Consider the following 25,053-nt stretch of genomic DNA (forward strand, 5'->3'; position numbering starts at 1 on the left):
GTGCCATCGGAGAATGCTATGAAAGGACTGTGAATGAAGTGATGTGGAAAGCAGGCACGTGGCAACATTGAGTGGGAGGGGGGAGGGAGGGAGGGAGGGAGGGAGAGGGGGGGAGGGAGGGAGATAGAGGGGGGGGAGACTGGTTGGTTGGATTGGAGAAGGGACCAAACTACGCGGTCATCAGTCCCTCCGACCTTGGAATAACTAAAACAGATAAAACCTCACACTATAAGAGGGAACTGTAATGGCCATAAAATTACAAACTATTGACAGAGAAGGAAGGAAGAAGGCAGAAGAAGAGAGGAGGGAAAGAAAGTGATGAATGACAGGAGCACAAAGGAAGAAGCACAAGTAGCCAAGATAGACAGTCAAAATAAAACAAATCCCACAAGGAAAGGAGTGGGAAGGCAGAGGGCGCAGGTGAACCACCAAGACCAGTCGAAGCCAGTCCAATCGGGGCAAAGGGGCCAGCAAGACGGCCTGCCATCCCCTCCACCCACTGATAAGGTTGAAGGTCCCACCCTTAAATAAAGCGATAAAAACCCCCATCATGAAAAAAACCGTAAAACAAGATCAGCTGCTGAGGCTTGTCAGCTAATGCCAGGGATAGCGAGTCAGGAAAGGTAAGAGTCTGTCTCAGGGTGGCTAAGTTCGGACAGTCCAGTAAGAGGTGAACCACAGTCAACATTGACCCACAACAACAGATAGGGGGGGGGGGGGGGGGGGGGTCCTCACGATGGAGGAGATAACCGTGAGTCAGCCAAGTATGGCCAATGTGGAGCCGGCAAAGGACGACAGAGGCCTTACGAGAGGCCCGTAAGGAGGACCGCCACATAGTTGTAGAATCCTTTATCGCCCTGAGCTTGTTCGGTGAAGAAAGAGTGTGCCATTCTGCATTCCAAAGTCCCAAAACCTGACGATGTAATGCCGAGTGAAAGTCTGTTTCCGGAATGCCAATAGCAAGAGATGGCCTGTTAGTAGTCAATTTAGCCAGTTGATTGGCAAGTTCATTGCCAGGGATCCCAACTGGGCCTGGGGTCCAAATGAAAAACACTGAGCATCCATGTTGATCAAGGAGAGAAAGGGAGTCCTGGATAGCTATGACCAACGGGTGGCGAGGGAAGCACTGGCCGATAGCTTGCAAACTGCTCGAGTCACTCAGATAGTGAAGGACAGTCCTGAGCAAAGTGGACATGGTCCAGTGCATGTAAGATGGCTACCAATTCTGCAGTAAAAACACTACAGCCATCTGGCAAGGAACAAAGTTCTGTGTGTCTCGCATAGGTGTAAGCATAACCAGTGTGACCAGCAACCATGGTGCCTTCACTTCTGAACCCTGGAGTGAACTGAGGAGACAGAAGACTTGGTGGTGAAGGGCGTCCGGAGGGACAGAATCCTTTGAATTAATCGAGAGATCAAGACAGAGCTGTGGCCGAGAGATGCACCACGGAGGGGTACATGCATGAGCAGAGGAAAGAGGTGTTAAAGGGAAGTGCTAGAGCTCAGAAAAGATTGATTGAATGTGGGCAGCCATGGTAAGCCCACATCGTGGCCACTGCCGCGGGAGTTTGATCTCCGTATCTGGATGAAGGAGACCACAATTAGAGTGCTTTGGGGAGCAGCGGATGCGGAGCGCATAAAATATCAACTGTTGTTGGCGCTAAACTCACAGTGGTGTAATCCCCGCCTCTGTGAGAACACTAATCACGGGAATACTCCGGAAGGCACCAGTCGCAAGTCATACCCCACAATGGTGGATGGGGTCTACTATCTGCAATGTCGAAGGTGACGCAGAACCATAGGCAGGACTACCATAGTCTAAACGAGACTGGACCAGTGCTTTGTACAGTCGCAGTAGAACAGAGTGGTCTAGAGTGGTCTGCACCCCAGGTGGTATTGCACAGACATCTAAGAACATGGAGATGTGACCAGCACGTCCAATTCAGCTGGCGAAGATGAGGGAGCCATGTCAACCAGGCATTGAAGACCACACCCAAGAAGCAATGGGTGTCCACCACCTCGAGGGATTGGCCATCAAGGAACAATTCCAGATGGGGATGGACTGTACGGCGATGGCAGAAATGCATGACACACGACTTGGCCACCGATAACTGAAAACCATGGGAGAGAGCCCAACATTGCACAAAGAGGGGGACACTGTTGGCCCAGCAGCCACTACCAGTCCATTAACAGCTACGAGAAAGAGAGGGACGCTTAGCACGGAACCCTGTGGAACCCCATTTTCTTGCTGATGGGAAGTGCTGTAGGAGGAACCAATCTGGACCCGGAAAGAGCGACGTGAAAGAAAGTTATGGATAAAAATGGGTAGAGTGCTACGAAGGCCTCATTTGTGAAGGGTGGTGAGGATGTGGTGACGCCAGGTGGTGTCGTAGTCTTTATGCAGTTCAAAGAAGACTGCAATGAGGTGTTGCCGATTGGGAAAAACCAACCAGATAGCAGACTCCAGGTGGACCAAGTTATCCACCGTAGAGCGGCCACAGTGAAAACCACCTCGAGTTGATGACAAAAGGTCGCGGGATACAAGGATCGAAAACAGCCGCCGACTCACCAGGTGTTCAAGGAGCTTGCAGAGGGTGTTGGTAAGGCTAATTGGACAGTAGCTATCCAACTGAAGAGGTGGCTTCCTAGGCTTCAACACCAGAATAACAATGCTTTCCTGCCACTGGGTAGGAAATACCCCCTCACTTCACAGATGGCTGAAAAGGGTCAGTATACGACAGTGACCAGCCTCCGATAAGTGTTAGAGCATTTGGTTATGCATCTGATCCGGTCCACGAGCTGTGTCGGGACAAAGGGGGAGGGCACTGGCAAATTCCCCCTCGCTAAATGGGGCATTATAAGGCTCCAGGAAGCAAGCAGCGACAGACAAAGGCAGTCGTTCCAAGTGCTCTTTCAGGAGCAGGAATGTGGGCAGATACCGAGTCGATGCAGAAGCTTGGTCAAAGTGTTGAGCGAAATGCTCTGCGACAAAGTCCGGATGGGTAAGAACACCACGCACAGAACTTCCTGCAATTTTGGTGGGAGGACGATGGCCAAAAATTCGCCTGAGTTTCGCCCAGAGTTGTGAAGAGGGGGTATGCGGTCCTATGGCAGCCACATATCGTTTCCAGCAAATTTGTTTCTGAAATCTGACTAGGTAACGGGCCCAGGCATTGAATCGTTTAAAGACAAGAAGGAGAACAAGGGTGCCACTTGAAGTGTTGAAGAGCACGGCGGCAGTCTCTTATGGCCGACGGGGTGGGGGGGGGGGTGGGGGGGGGGTCCCAAGGAAGAAGGGATGGCTGAAACAGCTGCAGAAAGAATGGTGGCAGTTAAAGTCTGTGTAGACTCATCAATACTGCTGTGTGGTAGTACCAGGGGAGGGGGGGGGGGGATGGTAGCAGAGGAGAAGGATCCCCAATCAGCTTTAGAGAAGGCCCACCTGGGAGAGTAACGCAGTGAGATACATTGAAGGAAGGTCAAAAGAATTGGGTTATGATCGCTGTCACATAAGTCGGCGTGGACACCCCACTGAAGGGAGGGAAGAAGGCTGGGACTGCAGATGGAGAAGTCAATGGCAGAGAGAGTACTGTGTGCCACACTAAAGTGTATAGGAGCGCCCGTGTTTAGTAGACAGAGCTCAAGCCCTGCCAGAACAGCTTCAACTGTCCTGTGCAGGGCAGTAGTTGTGTGACTGTCCCAAAGACGGTTGTGGGCATTGAAGTCCCCTAGAAGCAGGAAGGGAGAAGGGAGTTGTTGACGAAGGGTGGTTAGGGCAAGGGATGTGGGTGGCCTGACAGGCAGGAGATAGAGATTACAGATTGTGACTGGAGTGGCCAGATGGACCCTGGCAGCAATTGCCTTGAGAGTGGTATGGAGGGGAACCCATTTACTAACAATGTCCTTGTGGACCAAGGTGCAAACACCACCAGAAGCCTGCAAGAGGCCAATGTGGTTCCGACAGAAAGCATGGAACCCACGAAGGGTGGGTGCGTAAGAACTGACAAAATGGATCTCCCAGAGAGCAATGCAAGCAGCAGAATAGGAGGAAAGAAGGGGCTGAAACTCCAGGAGGTGACACAAATATCCATTACAATTCCACTGGAGTATTCTCAGGCTGGAGTCCAAATGGGAAGCGAATGGACCGGAGCCGGTCACGCCACTGAGTCGCCGTCCGTCACCGGTAAGGATGGGGTAATGTCCATATATAGGTGGGGTCAGACTCTGTTGGTTCATTGGCTGGAGGAGGGCAAGGCAGCACCTCCGGGGGTACCGGAGGGGACTTGCCGTTGTTCTTGTGTTTCTGCTTCTTCTCTTGGGAAGGAAGAGAAAGGCAGACTGCAGCGAGGTTGGGCACGGAATTACACCTGGCAATCCTGGCGTCCACCGGCTGAGGATCGTGCGGCCGATGTGGAGCTGCAGATCACCTGTCAGGGGGGGTGCCAAAAAGAGGAGTCCCAGGAGGGATTTCCAGTACTGGCAGCTGCCAAAGAAGAGGAACACTTCTCTGGTGGGGGAGGGGGAGCAGCACTCGAAGGGGTGGGTATGGGTACTGATGGGGAGGGGGAAGGAGAGTGGGAGAGGGAGGGTGAAGCGGAAGGTGTGGGACGAAGGGGGCGGGGCTGGGAAGAAGAGGGGGAATGCAAAAGTATAAGTTATAGGCACGGGATGGAGCTGGTCATACTTTCGACAAGCCTCGATGTAGGTAAGTCGATCTAAGGTCTTGTACTTTTGAATCTGTCGTTCTTTCACATACACTGGGAATGCTGGCGAGCGTGGAGGATGCTCCGCATGACAATTTACGCACACTGGTGGGGAAGCACAGACATTTCCCTTATAGAGGGGGCCCCCACAGTCACCGAAGAGGGGATCATTGGTGCAGCGGGAAGACATATGTCCAAACAGTAAGCATTTAAAGCATTTCATCGGTGGTGGAATGTAAGGTTTTACATCACACTAATACACCATCACCTTTACCTTCTCTGGGAGGGTATCCCTCTTGATGGCCAGGATTTAGGCGCCTGTATCGGTGTGATTGTTTTTAGGGCCTCATTGTACACGGCGGATAAATCGAACTCCTCGTCGCTGGAGGTTTGCATGGAGCTCCTCGTCAGTTTGGAATACAAGATCCCGGTGCAAAATGATGCCATGTACCAAGTTCAAAGATTGGTGGTATGCGATGGAGACTGGGATTTCACTGAGATGGTCACAAGCACGCAGGGCTTCAGATTGGGCAGCAGAAGATGCCTTGATGAGCAAAGAACCAGACCGCATTTTAGTCAGGGATTCCACTTCACCATACTTATATTCTCCATGAAAAACAAAGGCTTGGTCGTGGAAAAACTTTCACCATCTGTCCTGGTACAAAATAGGTACCGAGGGAAAGGTTTCAACCCAATCTGGCGAGCTTGACCCTCTTCCCAGAGGGAGGCCAGGGAGGGGAAGGCAGAAGGATCAGAAGAAGGAGTGTCATGTCTACTATCACTCTAAGAGACGGCCACAGAATGGCCAGGATGTGGACGCTTTTGTCGCTTCATGTGCAAGGCATCTGCCCTAGTACCACTCTCTCTGACCAGTGGCTCGCTCCTTGAGCAGTCACAGCAAGGGCCGCCTGGCACAGCGGCCATTGCCGGGAGTTCTGATGTCCCAAAGCGATGAGCATCGACTCCTTGGCATACATGAGGCGTTAACAGCTCAGGTACTAGCAGTGTGATCCCTGTGTTGTCAGGGGGCTCAGCCAAGCGGGTATTTAACAGCCCCACCACACGCACTGGCTACCGTGCTGGTGACCTAGCAGGAAGAGGACCAGGGTGCAAGGGCAAAAGGGAGGGGAGGGGGAGAGGAGCCTGCACCATGGAAGCTAGGTTGGGAGTTCATCCCCAAATGGCTCACACTGACCGGAAAATTTTGGAAATGGAGATCAAACCCCTAGCGGACAAAAAACGCCGAAAAGGAGATGGAAACAGCAAACTAAACAATAGCACATACTAAAAACAAAGCTGTGAGGATAGCCAGGTCGATATAAAGAAGTCCACAAACAGGGAAGGGAGGGGGCTGGGAGAAAGGAGCAAGTATAGGGAAGGAGAGGAACAGGTATGGTAATGCAGTCTGGAAAAAGGAAGGAGAATGCAATAGCTCGGGGCCCCGTGTGTGCCACACACGTACCCACAAAAGGGACTGTGGCTCCCCCGGGGGAGGGGGGAGGGTGGAGGGGGGGGGAGGGAGAGAGAGAAAGAGAGAGAGAGAGAACAATTACAGACTACCTTCATGCATCATTAAGAAATATGGCTTTCAAACGAACTTTCAGAATGATGACCCCGTTTTCTTTTTTTTTAAAGACACAAAAGCTCTGAGGAAAGATTGTCAAGACTCAAAGTGTCTATGAACTTGAAACAAATTATCAACTAGTTTATAAGTGTTATGAAACAATGAAGCAAGGACATCCATTTGTAGGAGGAGAATGAGGAGGAGGAGGAGGAGGAGGGGGGGAGGAGGAGGAAGAGATTAGTGTTTAACATCCCATTGACAATGAGATCATTAGATATGGAGCACAAGCCTGGATTAGGGAAGGATGCAGAAGGAAAGTGGCCATGCCCTTTTGAAGGAAACATCCCAGCGATTGCCTTAAGTGAGTTAGAGACATTGTGGAAAACCTCAATCAGGATGGCCAGACGTGGGATTGAACTACAGCCCTAGCAAATGTGAGTCCAGTGTGCTAATCACTGTACTACCCCACTCTGTAATGTGCTGGAGGTTGGAGGATGTGGGGGAGGGGGGGAGGCAGAGGGAGGGGGAGCTACACCTACAGGTATCGAGTATTTTTAATATTTTGAAGCACAAATGGTAGTGTGTAAGTAACCATAAAAAAGTTCCAGTTCTGATCTTGTTAAAAAACTGCAAAATATTACTTTTAAATAATTTTCCTGAATGAAAAATGCCTGACTACACTACATTTTTTTCTTTCCCTGAGAGCTAGTGGGGCATCACTGCAAGTTTGAGAGAGCCGTCCTTGCGTTTATGTAAAATCTACTGTATTCTGGCAGGTTCATTGTGTGACCAGAGAAAATTACAAATGAATGTGGAGGAATACAGTTTTTCCACTCAATGAAAATATGTACCAAACTACAAATATACAGGGTGATTCCATGACAATGTTACAAACTTCCAGGGGTGATAGAGAAGGATGAATGTATCAAGAAAGTGTAGTACACATGGCCAATAAAATACATATCTTTAGAGCCACAAGCACTTCTTTATCTTCCATACTGTGATACAAATGTCTTCTACTGCAAACTTTTATTTTCCATATGTGGGGAGGAGGTACTATGGACCAAATCAAGAAAAAATGTCTGATAAACATGGGCTCTAAAATGCATAACTTAAGAGCTATGAACACTTGACAGTAGAAGAACTGTGTTTCAGAGCAGCAAAGAGAAAACAATTGCTCACAACTCTTAACTTATCCACTTTTGAGTCCATATTTACAGTACATATTTTTTTCTGGTTTTGGTCCATACTAGCACTTATAGAAAGCAAAGAGCTAGCAGTAGAAAAGATGTGTTTCACGGTATGAGAGATGTTAACGTGTTCAGAGCTTTTAAGGTGTGCATTTTACAGCCCGTGTTTGCGACAGTATTTTGATGCATTTACTCTTCTCCATTATCCCCGAAAGTTTGTTACATCAACATGGAATCATCCGGCATATCAAGAGTAAGGGGCAATGCTAGCCATAGTGCTTACCATTTCTGATGTGTAGGACAGCAATGTATCCACTTTGCATTGCCAATGGGAGCATACTTTCAGAAAATGAACGAATTGGGATAAGAGGCCACATATTTGAGTGCTGAAATGGAAACTATTTGACATTCTTTGCAGATTATTCACTGTTACAACATCACAGAATTTATTCTTCTCTACAGACCCAAGTTCTAGGCCAACAAAAAAGTGATGTCATGCAAAAAAAGTTTGGATATAATTAGTGAATAGTAGTACTAATGATTCGAGTCCATATCATGAGCCCCCAAATTATTTTTGGTTGGTTACAGCGACACACTCATGAACTTTTGGGATTACATATGCTGTTTTTCAGAATATATTATGTATCCAGTGATTATATTCACATCATAATTTGGCACAAATAATTACAACTCATTGTTATGAAACATGTCTTCAGCCAGATACTTGCTCATTGGTTACCAAGAACCATCTGTAGTAGACCATGGTGGGTAGTCTCTGTGGTGGCAGGGTTGGGTAGCGGCGGTGGGTCGTCGTCAGAATGTTGACTGTCGCTAACATACAAAAACAGCATCAATAGTTAAACATTTTATTCAGATTTAAGCTACAACACTCACAGTGCTGCTTTGCTATGACAACATCCCCGATGGTGCATGATGACAGAACACAGAGAACCACTGTGATCAGCTGTGACATGAGTGACCAAAGGAATGCTGACACCTGGAATCCGTGCAGCGGCATATGCGCCAGCTACACAGGAGGTGGCTGCTTGTGGCAAGGCATGCCAGCAGAGCAAAGGATCGCTGTAATACTTGCAGGGGACGTCAGCCTTCAGAAGTAGAACTTGCTCTTACGAAAAGAGACACACAGCACCAAGATGTCCACACCAGGGTAGGAGGGCAGGGGCTATCCCACCCTGGTCTTGAAGGGTGAGTCTTCAGGGCAGAAGGCTGCTGTGGCCACAGTGAGCCACAAGGTGGCCTGCCAGTGGGAAGATGCCAAGTCCAAGAAGGTGGACTGGAGCCTGCATAGTCAGACTGATAGTTGTAAAGGCCCAAACTCCTGGTGGCTGCTTGCTGAACCTAGGATAACCTCTCCTTGTGGTTAGTGGTGCTGGACAAATACCTGTGGCTATATTGGTTAGGACCTCATTTGTTGTGCTGATGTAGCATTTCTAACCAGGTACAAGGAGTGAAAACTGGCCAACCACAGCATCAGTAGACCTGTCCTTTTGCTGTGTTGTTGACATTGTAACGCTATGTCCAGCTCAGCCCACAATGTGTAAAAACTCTTCATTTCTCACAAATATTGTACCATATGCCCAACAGCTAATCCCGTCTGACAGATGGTGTAACAGGGGGCATGTGGCTGTCAATGTAAGGTAGATGAACGCTGCACAGAAGAGAGTTAGAGCTATTATGGCACTTGATACTATGAAACTCACAGTCAAGGATGTGTGACACTGTTTTTCTCAGTACTGCTGCACATACTGAAGTACTATTCTGCAGAAATACGCTCCTCATGGACTGCTATGAGTTGGTTCAGGGAGAGGATGTCAGGATCTAGCGTACTATTGAGGAAGGTCAGATGCTGTGCACAGACCTCTCCTATCAGTTTGTCTGGCCAGTACAACTGTGGCTGCACTATGTTCAACCCAGTGATCCCCATAACAGGGGCCTGAAGGTGAAATGTCGGCCCTGTTATATTGCAAATTGTCCCACTACTTTGCAGTCATAGCTCCAGTCACTTTGCCCCTGTGAGGTTATCCTGCTCATAGCAATCTGCTACCAACACTGTCACACTGTATACAGAGTAGGTAGGTAGGTTGGTTGGTTTAAAGGCGGGAGAAGGGACCAAACTACAAGGCCATCGGTCCCTTGTTCCTAATAAAACAATGCCACAAGTGTGAGAATAAAATGGACGAAACATATAACACAAAACGGAAAGAAAAGAAAAGCCACAAGACTTAAGGGAAGGCAACGAACACTAAAAGGAACAAAAGAGGAAAGACTTAAGGGAAGGCAACGAACACTAAAAGGAACAAAAGAGGACAAGAAAACAACAGAGAGACGCTAGAAACAGAAGAGGGTAAAACATGAAAGCAAATTACAGTGGCTGGCCAACCACGAGAATAAAAATGAAAAGCCAGCCACTCTGCAACATATTAAAACTTCCACCCTAAAAGCACTAGGGTGGAGGACACAGAGGGACGAAGGACATGCGGTAAAACTTACACAGAAGTATAAAACCCACTCTCACACATAAAATGTAAAACTAAAGCTGCTGTGGAGGCATTGTCGCCCAACACCGAAGGCAGGGTGCTGGGAAAGTTAAAAGTATGCCGCAGAGCGGCTAAAAGTGGGCAGTCCAGCAAAAGGTGGATGACTGTCATTTGGGAGCCACAGCGACACTGAGGTGGGTCCTCGTGATGGAGTAGGTAACCATGCTTTAGCGACGTATGGCCAATGCCGAGCCGCCAGAAGACAACTGATTCCCTGCGAGAGGCCTGCATGGAAGACTTCCACATATTCATATATACAGAGTAGATCCAGTATAGTCCTGCACACTGGAAGTAGGGTTACAGTTCTAGGATGTCCCATGGACACCCGTGATCATGTGCTTTGCCCACAAACAACAGAATCTTGCAGGTTTTTGTGCTGGTCTGGGTTATCTTGGTCAGGCATATAGTAATCTGTTCTGTCTGACAGTGCTGGAGTTGCACTGCTTTCACTTCTGCATGCCTATTCCCATCTTCCAAAACTGACAATACTTATCCTCTGCACATATTTCCCTAAGGTTCTCCACCTTACTGGAAAATGGTAAATGGTGAAACACTTACACCATGTGTGATCATTTGCAATTGGGAACTGAAGTAGCACACAGAGCTGTGCTTGGTCTGTCCTAACTTCTAGTGTTGGTGTATGGAAGTAAAGTGGAAGATTTTGCTTGCCTGGTTCTGTGATGAGCCTGAACAATGCTGTCAGCTAGTGATTGTAACAGCCTTGGGATCAATACTTTTGTATCCAAAACATCCAGCCAGGTCTGTATAAACCCCAGATCCTGGTTCATGGTGTTCATCATTTTCTTTGCAAACTCCATTAACTCCACCGTTAACTTCCCCAAGGTACACATATGGTTTAGTGCCTCCCTGCTCCAAAATTGATAACTGTGTAATATGCTGCTTTGATACTCTTCATAATTTCCTTTATCCTTCTCATTATGCCATTCAGCTATCAGATATTGTCACCAGCGTACAGAACACTGCTTTTAATATCCTCTTACCTAGTAAATAGCTTGCCACTTTCCAACTGCTGATCCTACAATGCTTCCACTCCACCCTCGAAAGCACAGCAATGATTAGGATTCCCCTAATCCTCATCTCTGATGTGCAGCAACCTGGAAACAGGAAGCTGTAATTACTCCCCCTCCCCCCACTGAAAGATCCTACATATCCCGACACAATTCCTTGAATACATAGATAATACACCCTAACATAAAACAATAAAAATTATGGCAAGAAAAAAGGTTATTTCCTATAGCCTCTATAACAACGAAATCTTGCTGTGCAGCCAGCAGATGCCTTCCTTCAATAGGCACACACCCAAAACAACACAACTAACTTTACACTCTAACCCAACCTTACAATCAACCCTCACCAACTGTAGTATCATGATGCACAACGTATTCCTTGGTGTTTACTCGGCCTTAACCCATGTGGTATCTCATATTTGGGTAGCACAAGATCCTTGTGCTCACCCTGTTCTTATTTCTTTTGGCCCTTTTCTTGGTGGCTGATGGCAATACTTGTGGCAGTCTGCCCTAAAACAGCTTTAGCCATCCAACATACATTATCATTGTTTTAGTTGGCAGCTGAAGCTTGACATTTACCAATGACTTTATTTCTGTCACTTTGTATAGCCCTTGGTACCTTGTAATCAAAATCCTTTGGGGTACAGAGTCTGGGTAACCTCACCCACTGTCCTATCCTGTAATGTGGCAGCTTCCCCATATGTTTTCCTACCTCTTCCTGATGTTCCACGGCCTTGGTGCTTGCACATTTCCACACTTCTTTCAGTGTCTTGGCAGAATTCTGAAATAGCACAATGCCTTCTCGATTTTTGGTTTGTCAAGTGGTAAAAACATCTTCCTCCACACACTTCCTATTACGGGAATAGCACAGTACTAGTGTGAATGTTGGGTGCTATTGCACATGGCAAGTAAGTATCCCAATCATTAAGATGGGAGTTGAAGAAATAACTCAATATTTTAGCAACTGTATAATGCATGTGTTCTCTTCTGCCATTGGCTTGCGGGTGCAGGAGGCTAGTTCATAGTTTCTGTGTCCGTATCAAGTGACATATTTACTTCATCAAGTCTGATGTGAAATTAATACCTTGGTGTGTGATTACTGTTTCAGACACACCAAACTTCACCAACAAGTTGTTTACCATCTCCTGTGCCACTGCAGTTGCTAGCTGATTAGGGATGACAATCATTTCCATGTATTTCTAGAAATGGTCAATAATCATTAAAACACAACAGTTTCCCATTATAGACCAGTTAAAGGCCCCAACAATATCTACTCCTATCATTTCAAAAGGTTTGGTTTCCTCTGGTAACCTTTGTAGTACTTGCTGATGGTACTTCTTGTGCACATGATCCAAAAATTTTCTTTTACGTACTGGTCTATGTCTTCATTCTTTGTTTTCCACAAGTTATGCTCTGCAATCTTTTGATTCATCACCCTTCAATCCCCATGCCCGATGGTACACAGTCATGTTCTTCCCTCAGCACCTCTACTCTCAGCTTAGGAGGTACTAATATGCATGGTCCAACTTAGCTGATCTATGTAACAGGCCATTGTGCACAGTGAACCATGGCTGTGTTGTGTACAGCTTGCATTCAGCGTCAGCAGCTTGTGCTGTCTGCCACTCTGCAAGGTTATGACCCAGTGCTTGCATTACCGTAACCTTGCTGCTTAGAACATATGCATGTCCACACTTCTTGCCTGGCTTATGAATAAGTTCATAGGAAAACTCACATAGTCTCAAGCCCACCTTGTACATCTGTATGAAAGGTCTTTCAAACCCAACAAACACTTCAATGCTGTGTGATCAGTCAATATGTTGAATTTTTTGCCATTCAAACAGTATCAAAAATACATAATCCCATATATTACACTTAGCATCATCGCCTCCATTGTGTGGTAATTCTTTTCCGTGTTGTTTAACTGCCGTGAAGTGTAAGCCACAGGATGCTCTTCACAATTTATCACCAGGCACAAAACACACTCCAACGCTTGACTAGAAGCATGACATGATATTACAAACTCTTTCTCACAATCTGGAAAAAGTAAGTACTGGACTTGATGTCAAAGCTTATTTCAACCCTTGACACACTTTTGCTTGCTCAAATTACACTCCTTTCCTTAGCAGTTGCAGAAGTGGCTATGCAGGATTTGCAAACCCTGTAATGAACTTTCTATAATAATTGGGCAACTCCAAAAATGACTAACTCCTTGCTTGCTCCAGGAGTCGGAACATCTTGTACTTCTTGCCTTGCATTAGCCTCAGGTCTTGTCTTCACTCCCTCTCAGCTAATCATATGCCCCAAACAACTGTCTTACTCCAATGACACTTCTCACTGCTTAACACAAGACACTGAGCAAGTAATCTTTTGAAAACTTCCTTTAACCATTGTATATCTGCTTCACATCCCTTGACAACAAAACTACATCACTGAAGTACGACATACATTGTCCAGGTTTCAATACCATTAGTATCCCGTCCAACAACTGCTGAAATGTTGCTGGCATATTTTTTAATCCAAATGACATCCTTCGGTATTGGTAATGACCCCAGGGAACCGAGACCACCGTTTTTGGACAATCCTCTGGAAGCACCTCTAACTTATGGTACTCTCTCCACTAGCACTGGCACTGTCCCAAGTTATCAATGGGCTCCATGACGTTGGGTACTGGGTATACATCTGTTATTGTTTTACTAATTAGATGATGATAGTTGCAACAAACCCTACACCTTTTTAAACTATCTGCTGATTTTTTGGGTAGGACCATGACAGTTACTCCCATTCCCCTCCCATGGACTACTGATTTCTTCTGTTATAGCACTAGCTAGTTACTGGTTAATGGAGTCCTCCACAACTGGCTGTACATGCTGAGGTATATGATATCATTTTTGATACAACAGTGCTTTGCTCCCTGTTGGTATTCTATGCTGTGTTATGGACATTGTTGGCAGTGTGCCCTGAGGATTAAAAAGGTTCTTGAATTCTACTAACAACTTTTCCATTTCCACTCTCTGCTCACTTTAGGTGCTCTGTCTGCATACGTAGTGCAGTTTAGTGGCAGTTTGTGTATGATCATGGCTCACATATGACATGTCCCAATCATCCTCATCCAGAATGTCTAAATTCGTTACCAACATCCACTTGGTCGGCTTCACCTCATTGGTGCCAAAACTATCTAAAATGATGGGTACTATTCTCCCACCATCTCTCTCCCGTATTTGTACAATGGTTCCTTGCACCAAACAACACGATCTGTTTAATACATCATTTTTTTCTAGTGGCTTCACTACACACACATTATGTCAACAGGTACATTCATCCAGTACAACTTCCCGATGCCTCTCGCCACTATATAATGCAAATTACATCCTAGTGTTTTCATCTGTAGTTTAGACGATTTGTTCTTTAACGTAGACAAACCCTGCAACAGTACTCCACTGATGATAACTTCCACTAGCCGAAACGTTCCACTGTGTGTCACCAAAGGTCAATTTTGGCATGATGTTTGAGTAGAAAAACTAACCTCACGATTGAGCAGCAACTTTCTTTCGTACAAGGAGCTTCTTCCACACACTCCTGAAATTGCTTTGTCCCAACCTGAAAACTCAACACCGATGGACCAAGTGATTGTACATCATTGTCTTCCACTGTCACCCAATTTATGGCTTGGCGAGTTTATCTGCTTCCTCCCTACAAGGTCCAAACACATGCACCTCTGTGTTGAACACAAATTTATTTTTCTTACTGTACACTATTGTTATTAAATAGCACTCTGCCTCTGCAGACATACTTGTAGCGTCAAAATTTAATAGGGGTTCCCATTTGGGTTTAATGCTTGTCTGCTTCCCTCTTTCCTATTCCATCTTTGCTTCTACAGTCTGATCACCAGTGTCCATCCTCATCATGCTTTTCACATAGAGGCTGATAACATTGCTTCTGGACAAGCCATGACCATCCATATCTATAACACATTATGGCAGTGGAAAACACACCTTGCGTATCAAGTACCCCAGTCACTATACCAATCTCCTGTAACTCTGTAGCCTACCTGATGGCAACATACAGGTCTTTTGGGATGCCTGACCAAACGTTACTAGACATTTCCGGAATGCAGTTTTCACTCTTCCGCGGACTATGTGCTGATATGAAACTTCCTGGCAGATTAAAACTGTACGCCAGACCTAGACTTGACCTCGGGTCCTTTTTCCTTTCATGGGCAAGTGCTCTACTGATTGAGCTACCCAAGCACGACTCATGAACCATCCTCACAGCTATCCTTCTGCCAGTACCTATGTCCTACCTTCCAAACCTCACAGAGGCTCTCCTCCAAAACCGCTCTCAGGCTGTGGCTAAGCCATGTCTCCACAATATCCCGTCTTCCAGAAGTGCTAGTCTTGCAGGGGAGCTTCTATGAAGTCTAGAAGGTACAAGATGAGCTGCAGGTGGGAGTAAGGCAGTGAGGACACACTGTGAGTTGTGTTAGGGTACTCAAGTCAGTAGAGCACTTGTGCGCGAAAGGCACAGGTTCTGAGTCTGAGTTTTGATCCGACACACAGTTTTAATCTACCAGGAAACATTCTGGACGGCATGCTCCTCAGGATGGCATCTAATGCCTTATGTCTGGCTTCTTGGAATGTAATCCTATTTGCCTCATCACTTTCTCCCAGCTTTTAAGTCTGTAAATTAAATTTCCATATTCTATCAGCAAAACTTTCCACTGTCCCATCGTGTTTCTTCACTATTCCACTTAACTCCTTGCAGAAAAACCTTGTGCAATTTTTTATAGCACTAGGGAGGCCCTGTTTCAGCTTCTTAAACTTTTCTGCATTTTTTAAATCCTTCATACACCTCACAAAAGCTTTCACTACTTCTATCAAGCTCAACTTTGCGTTTACAGTAACTGACTATCCACCCATGCTGTTGCTTCCATGTCATCCAAGAAAGATGTCACATCCTCAGTTGACTTGCCAGAAAAGGGAGTAATCAAATTACAGGCATTTATTCTACTAGCAGACTAACTGGCTTGGACAATACCTCCATTTCCTTCCTTAGTTACAAGTTGCCTTGCAACTCTGCACTATATGCCTGCCTTTCTGCTACCTGATTAACTAACAACTGAATCAGCTTCTGTGTGGAAAACGCCTGTGTCCCGGACTCTGGCACTGTGTAACCTTTACCCACAATACATAACCAAATATACAACAGTACTAGTCATTTATTTATTCTTCATAATTACATCCTATTGTCTAAAAAGCTAAAACAGACCACACAAATCACATTTCCTTGGATAGTTATAGGTTACGTATTAATTATTTATTTCTGGTACTACTTCTTCTTTTTTTTTTTTTTTTTTAAAAAAAAAGAAAGATTAAAAATGAAAAAAAGCTACAACTACTTCTACTACTACAAAGCTACATTAAAACCCTTAACCAATTACCCAGCTACTAATCTACTACAAACACTATAATTTGTTCTCTGTTTCTTCATTTATTTTGCTGCATTTAACTTGTACATGGTTCTTCCAACACTGGATCCGCCCTCAAGGTACCCCAGTCAGCACATTAGTAGTGTTTCCACTGTAGTGAGTAATTCCACCCATCACTGTTACTTCTTGAAGTCCACACTACCATGATCACTTGCACCAACGTAATATAGATTCTTGGGATAGTATTTCACTCGGTGGTCGCCAACCACAGTCATCTTCTCTCCATCTGCAGAGTATGTTGTCTCGCCTGGACGGCAGCATGATGACTTATGGTTGAATCCCTCGTGAAGTATTCCGTGGGCTTCCTGGATACAGCGGTTGCAGTATCGCCCAAGATGCACCAGATTGACTCACTTCTTAGTGCTGCTTTGGGATCCAGCATCCTTAACACCTGAAATCCATTACCTGCTGCAGCGCGCAGTGCCACAATGTGTGTTCTGGTGTGCCCACACTGTCGCAGGTGCAGCTATCATTCGTCTGTTTTTTGATTTTGTACAAACATGTGGCATAAGGCTCATGGCTAGTCAGGTAATGCATCAATCCACTCAATGGGTTAAGAAATCTCATTTTTAATCTCTCCCTGGTGTTAGGAAGAAATTCATATGTTCTCCTGCCAGTGCCTGAAGTGTCCCATTTATTTTCCCACAGTTGTAATATGCGATCTTTTATTGCCTTTTTCGAATTGTCCTCAGTTCCAAGCACCCTTTGTACTTCCATTTGATTGCCTTTCTTTCACCAGAAAAAGGCCCCCCTTTTCCTAATTTCCAAGTCCAGTGGGCATATTCCTAGAATTACTAACAAAGCATCATCTGGGGTAGTGCCGTAGGCCCCCGTTAATTTTAGCAGCATGCCTTGTTGAACTCTTCTTACCACTGAGGCTACTTCACTAGCTGCAGTCTACGAGTGCAAACGCTTGCACCATATCCTACAACTGACGCTAATATAGATTGGTAGTATACTGTAATTGTCGTCGAGGGAAGTTGAAATCGCCTTTTTTCAATGGTTATAATTTTATTCATTACATTGAGCCTTTCCTGCCTGCTACCTCTACATGATGTGCAAAGTTACAACATTTGTCTAGAAACACCTCTCGATATCTCGTTACTGTGCTTTTTGTAATCGTTACATCACTTGGAGCAGGAGGTATGTTGTTTTGTGAGGTGCTACCGACAAATTAATACTTAGACACCAGCCCTCAAGTTCTTGGAGAGCTCCATTACATTTGTCTCAAACAATTCTTCTAGTGTCACCACTTACAATGAATAGCATGTCATCTGAATATGCCACCACACCACTTATGTTACTGCTGTCATGTAACTTCTGTAGTATGGGCTCCAGTCTCTCGTGCAATTATACAGCGCTTCTGGACACTCCACATCCCTAAGGCAACCAAAGAAAGATGGCCACCATAGGTTACTAAAAAGCACCAGCAATAACAATCACCACCACTAGAGTGTGTGTAGAATGAGTATCCATTGCTAGTGAAATCGCCTTGTTAATTGCATCTTCGACTGACTTACATCTTCTAAACTCATAATGGTGAGGGCTCATCCTGTGTAGTAGTCTGTGATCTTTTAATCTTTCGCATAATAGTTTTTCAAATATCTTGCCGACAGTGTTCAAAAGACAAATTGGTCTGTAGGATTTGGGTATCATTGGATCTTTATCTTGCACTTTACTAATAATTACAACTTCAGCATTCTTCCACAGCCCGGGGACCCTTCCTTGCAAGAGACACTTATTATGCAGATCGCACAATTTACTAAGTGGTCACACAACGCTTCTATTACTTCGGCAGGGACCCTGTCCGGTCCTGGAGATTTCTTCTTTTTCAGTCTTAAAATTATATGCCTTATTTTTTCTTGTGGGAAGGGGTACACAAGTTTATTATTCCTATTTTCTTCCCATAACATGTCCCATAACCTACACTCCATCTCTCACCTCCTTCCCCAACATCAGGAACTAGTGTTTCCATTAGTAGGGTAGCTGACTGTTCCCAACTTTCTGTTACCATCCCACCACTCCTTCTGAGAGTGGATAAGACTGTTGGTGATTGTATTTTCTCACAGACTATTTTATATGGTACACCCCAGGAATCGGTTTCTAAGTTAGCCTCCACGAATTGCTTCCATTGTTCCATTTTCTTTTTCCACAACTCTCCCATAAAATGTTTTTTTAAAATATCTGTATCTATGCAACCTTTGGACTCTTTCTTCTTGAGTCATGCTGCTCTGGTATAGCTTCCTGGCTCTTCTTGTTACGCATCTTAATTACTGTAGCGCCTTGGTCCAGATGCAAGGTACTCCTTTAGAATGACCTATGCTGATAGGTATCCATGCCTCCATTGCTCTATGTATAGTCACTGTCAGTTCTTGCACTTTAACATCTACATTATCACCCAGCAATGGAAGTTCAGTACTACAGAACAATAGTTTAAACACTTCTAACTATAGCATAGTACTCACACCTGATTTCTAATTGTTAACCATTTTGACATGGTACACTGCATAGCAGTACAGCCATGACAGCATCATGTAAAATATTCCACTGACATAAACTCAGCACATGATGTACTGTGCCCTAGTAGACTGCTCTGCAAACACCTTACTGGTTGCAAATAGTGCTCACTGCCACTGCCACAAAATTATGATAAATCAGCTGGTCCAAATGCCTCGCAAATGCCACCCTTAAACTCTGATGACAGTCCTACCTTGAACACATCTCCCCTACACACAAAACTAGGAGAATCAAAACAATTCATTGACTCACACCAGTGTATGTTTATACTGGGAACTGCAGGTGTAATGTGATGCTGCAAGTGGCAGCAAATGTCAACCATGGTTGACTCTTCTGACGCCAACTGTAGTGGTCCGGGGCAGATGGCCTCTACAGTAGCACGGTTGGGTAGTGGTGATGGGTCGCTGTCAGGATGTTTATTGTTGGCAACACATAAAAACAGCATCAACAGTCAAACATTTTATTCAGGCAGAAGCTACAACAACATTTGTAGCATTGATCCAGGAAACTAAGCCCCCCTGTGGCATGCTGTGAGGACGGCACACGGAGGACCGCTGTGGTTGGTCAAAAGCCAACTGTGACTTGCGTCATCGAAGGAATGCTGATGCACTGGCTATGCACGGTATGCCTGCTTGTGTCAAGGTGTGCCAGTGGCACAGAGGCTTGCTGTGTTTCCTGCAAGGGATGTCGGTCTTCAAAAGCAGAACCTGCCCTTACAATTTAAGGTGCACGGCACTAGCATCACCGCACCAGCGGAGGGAGGCCAGCAGCTGCACTGCCCTGGTCTCAGAAGGCTGCCCTCCAGTGCAGAAGTCTGCTGTGATTGGAGTGAGCTGGAACATGGCTCAACCAGTGGGAACGCACCAAGTCCAAGGAAGTGGACTGAAGCCTGCAGTCAGACATGGTGGTGAAGGTCCAAATTTATGGTGACTGTTTGCACAGCCAAATCGCCCCAGCACCCATCGTTGCCCTCTCCTACTGTTTAGTGCTGCCAGACTGGAGCACTTTTGGCTAGAAATGATGGTATTTATAGCAGTTATGTGCTCAAAACTAACCACATACGGTATAACACATTCGTCACTCGAAAGTATGGAAATTGGAGAGCCAGTCCTGCTGTAGGCTAGTCCTGTCCTTCTGTTGTGTCATCGATATTGCAATGCCCAGCTCGGCACGGCTTGCAATATGTAATCAGGCTGCTTGGTGCTGTAGTCATGATGGTATTTCGGCTCCCAAAGATCTCTGAGTTTCCTACAACTAGATTGTCAGAGATGCTATTTTGATGGTAGGGTCCAAAAAGTAGTGAGTGCACTAAACAGCTGTTGATAGATGCCCTCCACGTTCCTGTAACTCACCATGGTGAGTGCTATCAATACTGCTCCACAATAAATGTACATAACAGCATTGTACTTGATCAAGATTATTACCTGTCATCAAGATCAATTATGTGTGTGTGTCTGATAACTTAGCTACATATGGATACACAACAGTAGAGTGAATCCTTGAAACCAGCTGAGGTGTAGGTAGCAAAATAAGTCATTTTTTCCACTAATTAGGGAACCAGTGTACATGAACAATTATACCATACAATTGCTATGTCTTCTACACTTAGAATTGCATCTTCAGCTGTGTTATTTATAATATTTACTTTTTTATTTCCTGACTGTTCAGAATCACATATTAATCTTTACTTTTTTTGCAGTAGTGCCAGCATTACATCTGGAATGTATATTTTACTCTAGTTTCAAACCATGATTGAACAAAAAAATATGACAAGGATAGATTGATACTCACTACATAGAAAATGTGTTGAGTGGCAGACAGGAGCAATGAAAAAGACTGCCAGATATCATTCAGCTATCACAGTAAGGCCTTCATCAGGCATAGACAAAACAAAACTCACTCTCTCTCTCTCTCTCTCTCTCTCTCTCTCTCTCTCTCTCTCTCTCTCACACACACACACACACACACACACACACACACACACAGAGAGAGAGAGAGAGAGAGAGAGAGAGAGAGAGAGAGAGAGTCACTTTCATCTTCAGAGGCTATGCCTTAGCAGTCTTCTTTATTGTGCCTGTCTGCAACTCAATACCTCCTACACGTGGTGAACAGTAGTCTATCCTTCTCACATTGCTGATACTCAAGTTTCACATCTTTGGATTATTCCCATAACACCAAGTGCTGCTCAGATTCATCCACATGCTGATATTGTACCCTAAGGTATACCACTCCATTCTTTCCTATTGCCAAATCTTTTCAGTAGCTCTTTGCATGCTGAGCTTTATGTAACACAGACCATTCAGACTTCAGATGAGAGGATGTTACTGGACTTTTGGTGTCACCACTAGCTTAGTTAGTTAGTTAAGTGTTCCATTGATCAATAGCATGCAAAACCGTTATGATGTGGAACGTGTCAAATGCACAAGGAATGCACACAGGAAACAAGTTTTTTTTTGTTTACATTATAGTGTTGTACTTAAATATTTCTATTATCTATCCCATTCCCTTAAATGGCACAAAATGCATATATTATATCTCCAGATTTATTTACTCATATTCAAGAATTCGTCTGTGGTATAGAAGGAGTTGTCAAGGAGATATGATTTCAATTTGTTTTTGAAACTATTACTGCTGTCTGTCAAACATTTTATTTGATTTGGTAATTTATCAAAAAGTTTTCTAGCAGCATATTTTACCCCTTTCTGTGCCAAAGATAGGTTAAGTAAAGGATAGTGTAGGTCTTTATTTTTTCTGGCATTGTAATCATGAATGTTGCTGTTGATTTTAAACTGGTCCATGTTGTTGAGAAAAAATTTCATTACTGAGTAAATGTACTGTGAAGCAGATGCCTACAAGATGTGCGACTATGAACCCCACACATTATTCTAACTACTTTCTTTTGAGCAGTGAATACCTTTTTCCTAAGTGTTGAGGCAGAATATTATTCCGTATGACATCAGAGAGTGGAAGTATGCAAAGTATGTTAGCTTATCAATTTCTACATCCTCAAAATTGGCAATTATTCTGATTGCAAAAGTTGCTGAACCTAGTCACTTTAGGAGATTCAAAATATGAATTTTCCAATTAAGATTCTCATCTATATGTACACCCAAAAACTTAGTATGCTCTACCCTGGCTACTGACTTCTTTTGATGTGTTTGTTTATTGAAGGAATTATAATTTTTGCAACAGAAAATTGGATGTACTGTGTTTTTTCAAAGTTCAGAGCAAGCCCATTTTCAGAAAACCAATAACTTTTCCAAAGACCTTATTTGTATCATTTTCCATTGGACTTTCTTTTACTGGATTAATAATTATGCTTGTATCATCAGTAAACAGTGTCCGTTCAGCATCTTGTTTCCCATAACAAGGGAGGTCATTCACATATATCAAGAAAAGGAGAGGACCCATGATCAAACCTTGTGGCACACCTAATGTAATTTCACCCCAGTTAGATGAAGTGGCAAACTCCTTTGAATAACTTGAAGCATATAAAGAGACCTTTTGCTTCCTGTTCTGTAGATATGACTTAAACCACTCATATGCTGTTCCATTTATACCACAGAATTGTAATTTCTCTAACATAATGTCATGATTCACACAATCAAATGCTTTGGATAAGTCACAGACTATTCCTACTGGTGACATTTTACTATTTAAAGACTCTGTTATGTGGACAGTGAAATTATATATTACTGTCCCAGTGGAACAGCATTTCTGAAATTTGAACTGTGATTTACTAAGTATCCTATTACTGTTGAGATGACTAACCAGTCTTGAGTACATTACTTTTTTGAAGATCTTTGAAAATGCTATAAGCAAGGATACTGGCCACTACAATCATTTGCTGTTGGTAAACTGTTCAATAAGTCCTCCAAATTTGGATTAATTTGGGGAATCCTTTCTGAGTGTTGTAATTTTAAAAGACATTGATGAACATTCACACCGATGTTTGGTTGAGTTTATTAGAGGTTCAAAGATTGGGGCAAGCTGGATGCAACATAGTATCTTGTACTGGCACCATCAATGGACAAAAAGATAAAATTGGGAGGTGTACCTCGATCAATACTGTAAATGTATGACAGTGAACGTGGTATGACAATGTGTAGTGACTTGTGCAGTAGCAAATAACAACTACCTCCGTGCATTTCGTATCTAAATTACCAGTACACGTAAGCAATAAGTATCATGTGTATGTATTAATTACTTAATGAATACATGTGTACTGTCCTTTGCTACCTTCAACTTCATTGTTCATTTCTGTACAATACTTTCTGCAGATTATTAAGAGTAGTTGTTACTTTACAATTACTGTACTAATTGCCTAGTGGAATGGCTACTACATAAATAAATAAAAGCATCTGGTGTTTACATCACATAAGGAAAAGCCCGCAGTATATCTGTGTGTTACCGAGGCACAAAGCAGAAAGGAGGTGGAAACTTCTGCTGCTAGATAGCAACCAAGAAGAGGTGTGGGCCAGTTTTGCAAGGCAAATTAGGAAAGAAGTACCAGGTCACTAATTCTTCAAGCTAAATGCATGTCCTACCTAAGAGGCAAAAGATATACATTCTTTGGGCATAGATTTTGGGAAGGAGAATCTTTATGTGATAGTAGGTGGAGCAAGAATAACACTGTAAGGGATAAGGACAACAGTATTGAGAGTGACCTGGTAAAGATATCTTCAGCAACAAACCAAATCAGTGTTGAGTTTGTTCCTGTTCTGAAGTGTTGCGATTGGTTCCAGTTGAACAGCTCTATGGGCTGAGTCAGTCTAGAGTTATATCACTTGCTTCAGTCAGGTAAGGGGTTTGGCTTATGTTGATGTCATCAGCAGGTGGGATTTTAAATGCATGGCCCAGATTTCAGAAGCAATGGGAAACTGGGTGGACTGAAGGTAAAATCTTTAAAGGAGGACAATGACATTCAAGGGTGTATGATTGTGGTTTCTGGTGGTGGAAGCTCTATTTTTAGGGAACACTCAGTTAGGGAACACTCAGATTCCAGATAATCTGGATCAAAAATAGTAAAGGTAACTAAAAGTTTCACTCTCAAAAAATGTGAAGTTAAAAAGTAGGATACAATACACTGAGTGCATCAAAATAGTAAAAGGTTAAAAAATGAAATGAGTGAAGTTTCAGCAGATTGTAAATCGTGGTCAGGAGAGTTATGTGCCTCCTAAGTGAATGAAGGATGGAAAAGACCCATCATGGTTTAATAACAAAATTTGGAGGATGCTGAGGAAGCAGAGGCTGTTGCACTCTTGGTTCAAAAGCGAATGCACAGATGACAAGCGAATATTAGTAATAAAAAGAGCTATGTGTGGAGCATACAACAACTACCACTGTCACACTTTATCAAAAGATCTGGCAGAGAACCTAATAAAATTCTGGTCTTGCGTAAAATCACTAAGCAGGTCTAAGGCTTCTATTCCGCCCCTTGTTAACCAGTCTGGTCTGGCAGTTAAAAATAGCAAAACGAAATCAAAGTTTTACATTTCATGTTCAAGAAATTGTTTATACAGGAGAATCACACAAACATACCATCATTTGACCATCGGACAGATTCTGATCTGGACAACATAGTAATAAGCATCCCTGGTGTAGAGAAACAACTGAAAGATTTGAAAGTCAGTAAATCACCAGGTCCGGATGGAATCCTAGTTCGACTTTACAAAGAGTACTCTACAGCATTGGCCCCTTGCCTAGCTTGCATTTATCATATCTTGCTCAGCACCAAGTCCCAAGCGACTGGAAAAAAGTGTAGGTGACTCCAGTATGTAAGAAGGGTAAAGGAATGGACCCACAAAATTACAGATCAATATCCTTACCTTCTGTTTGCTGCAGGTTCCTCGAACATAGTCACAGTTCGAACATCATAAACTTTCTTGAGACTGAGTAGCTCAAGTCCACAAATCAGTATGGTTTTAGAAAGAACCACTTATGCAAAACTCAGCTTGATATACTGCAAACTATGGATGAAGGGCAACAGCAGATTCCATATTTCTAGG

General features: G+C 44.1%; 2 protein-coding genes across 2 annotated transcripts in view; one reads left to right on the plus strand and one right to left on the minus strand.

Moving 5' to 3' along the window:
* LOC124619841 overlaps nt 1-25,053 on the plus strand; it is a 127,369-nt gene that overhangs the window by 26,755 nt on the left and 75,561 nt on the right. The gene's annotated exons all lie outside the window — the stretch shown is intronic.
* LOC124619842 (transmembrane protein 60) overlaps nt 1-25,053 on the minus strand; it is a 43,160-nt gene that overhangs the window by 8,068 nt on the left and 10,039 nt on the right. The gene's annotated exons all lie outside the window — the stretch shown is intronic.

The sequence above is a fragment of the Schistocerca americana genome, chromosome 6 (genome assembly GCF_021461395.2).
Source record: "Schistocerca americana isolate TAMUIC-IGC-003095 chromosome 6, iqSchAmer2.1, whole genome shotgun sequence".
Lineage (NCBI taxonomy): Eukaryota > Metazoa > Arthropoda > Insecta > Orthoptera > Acrididae > Schistocerca > Schistocerca americana.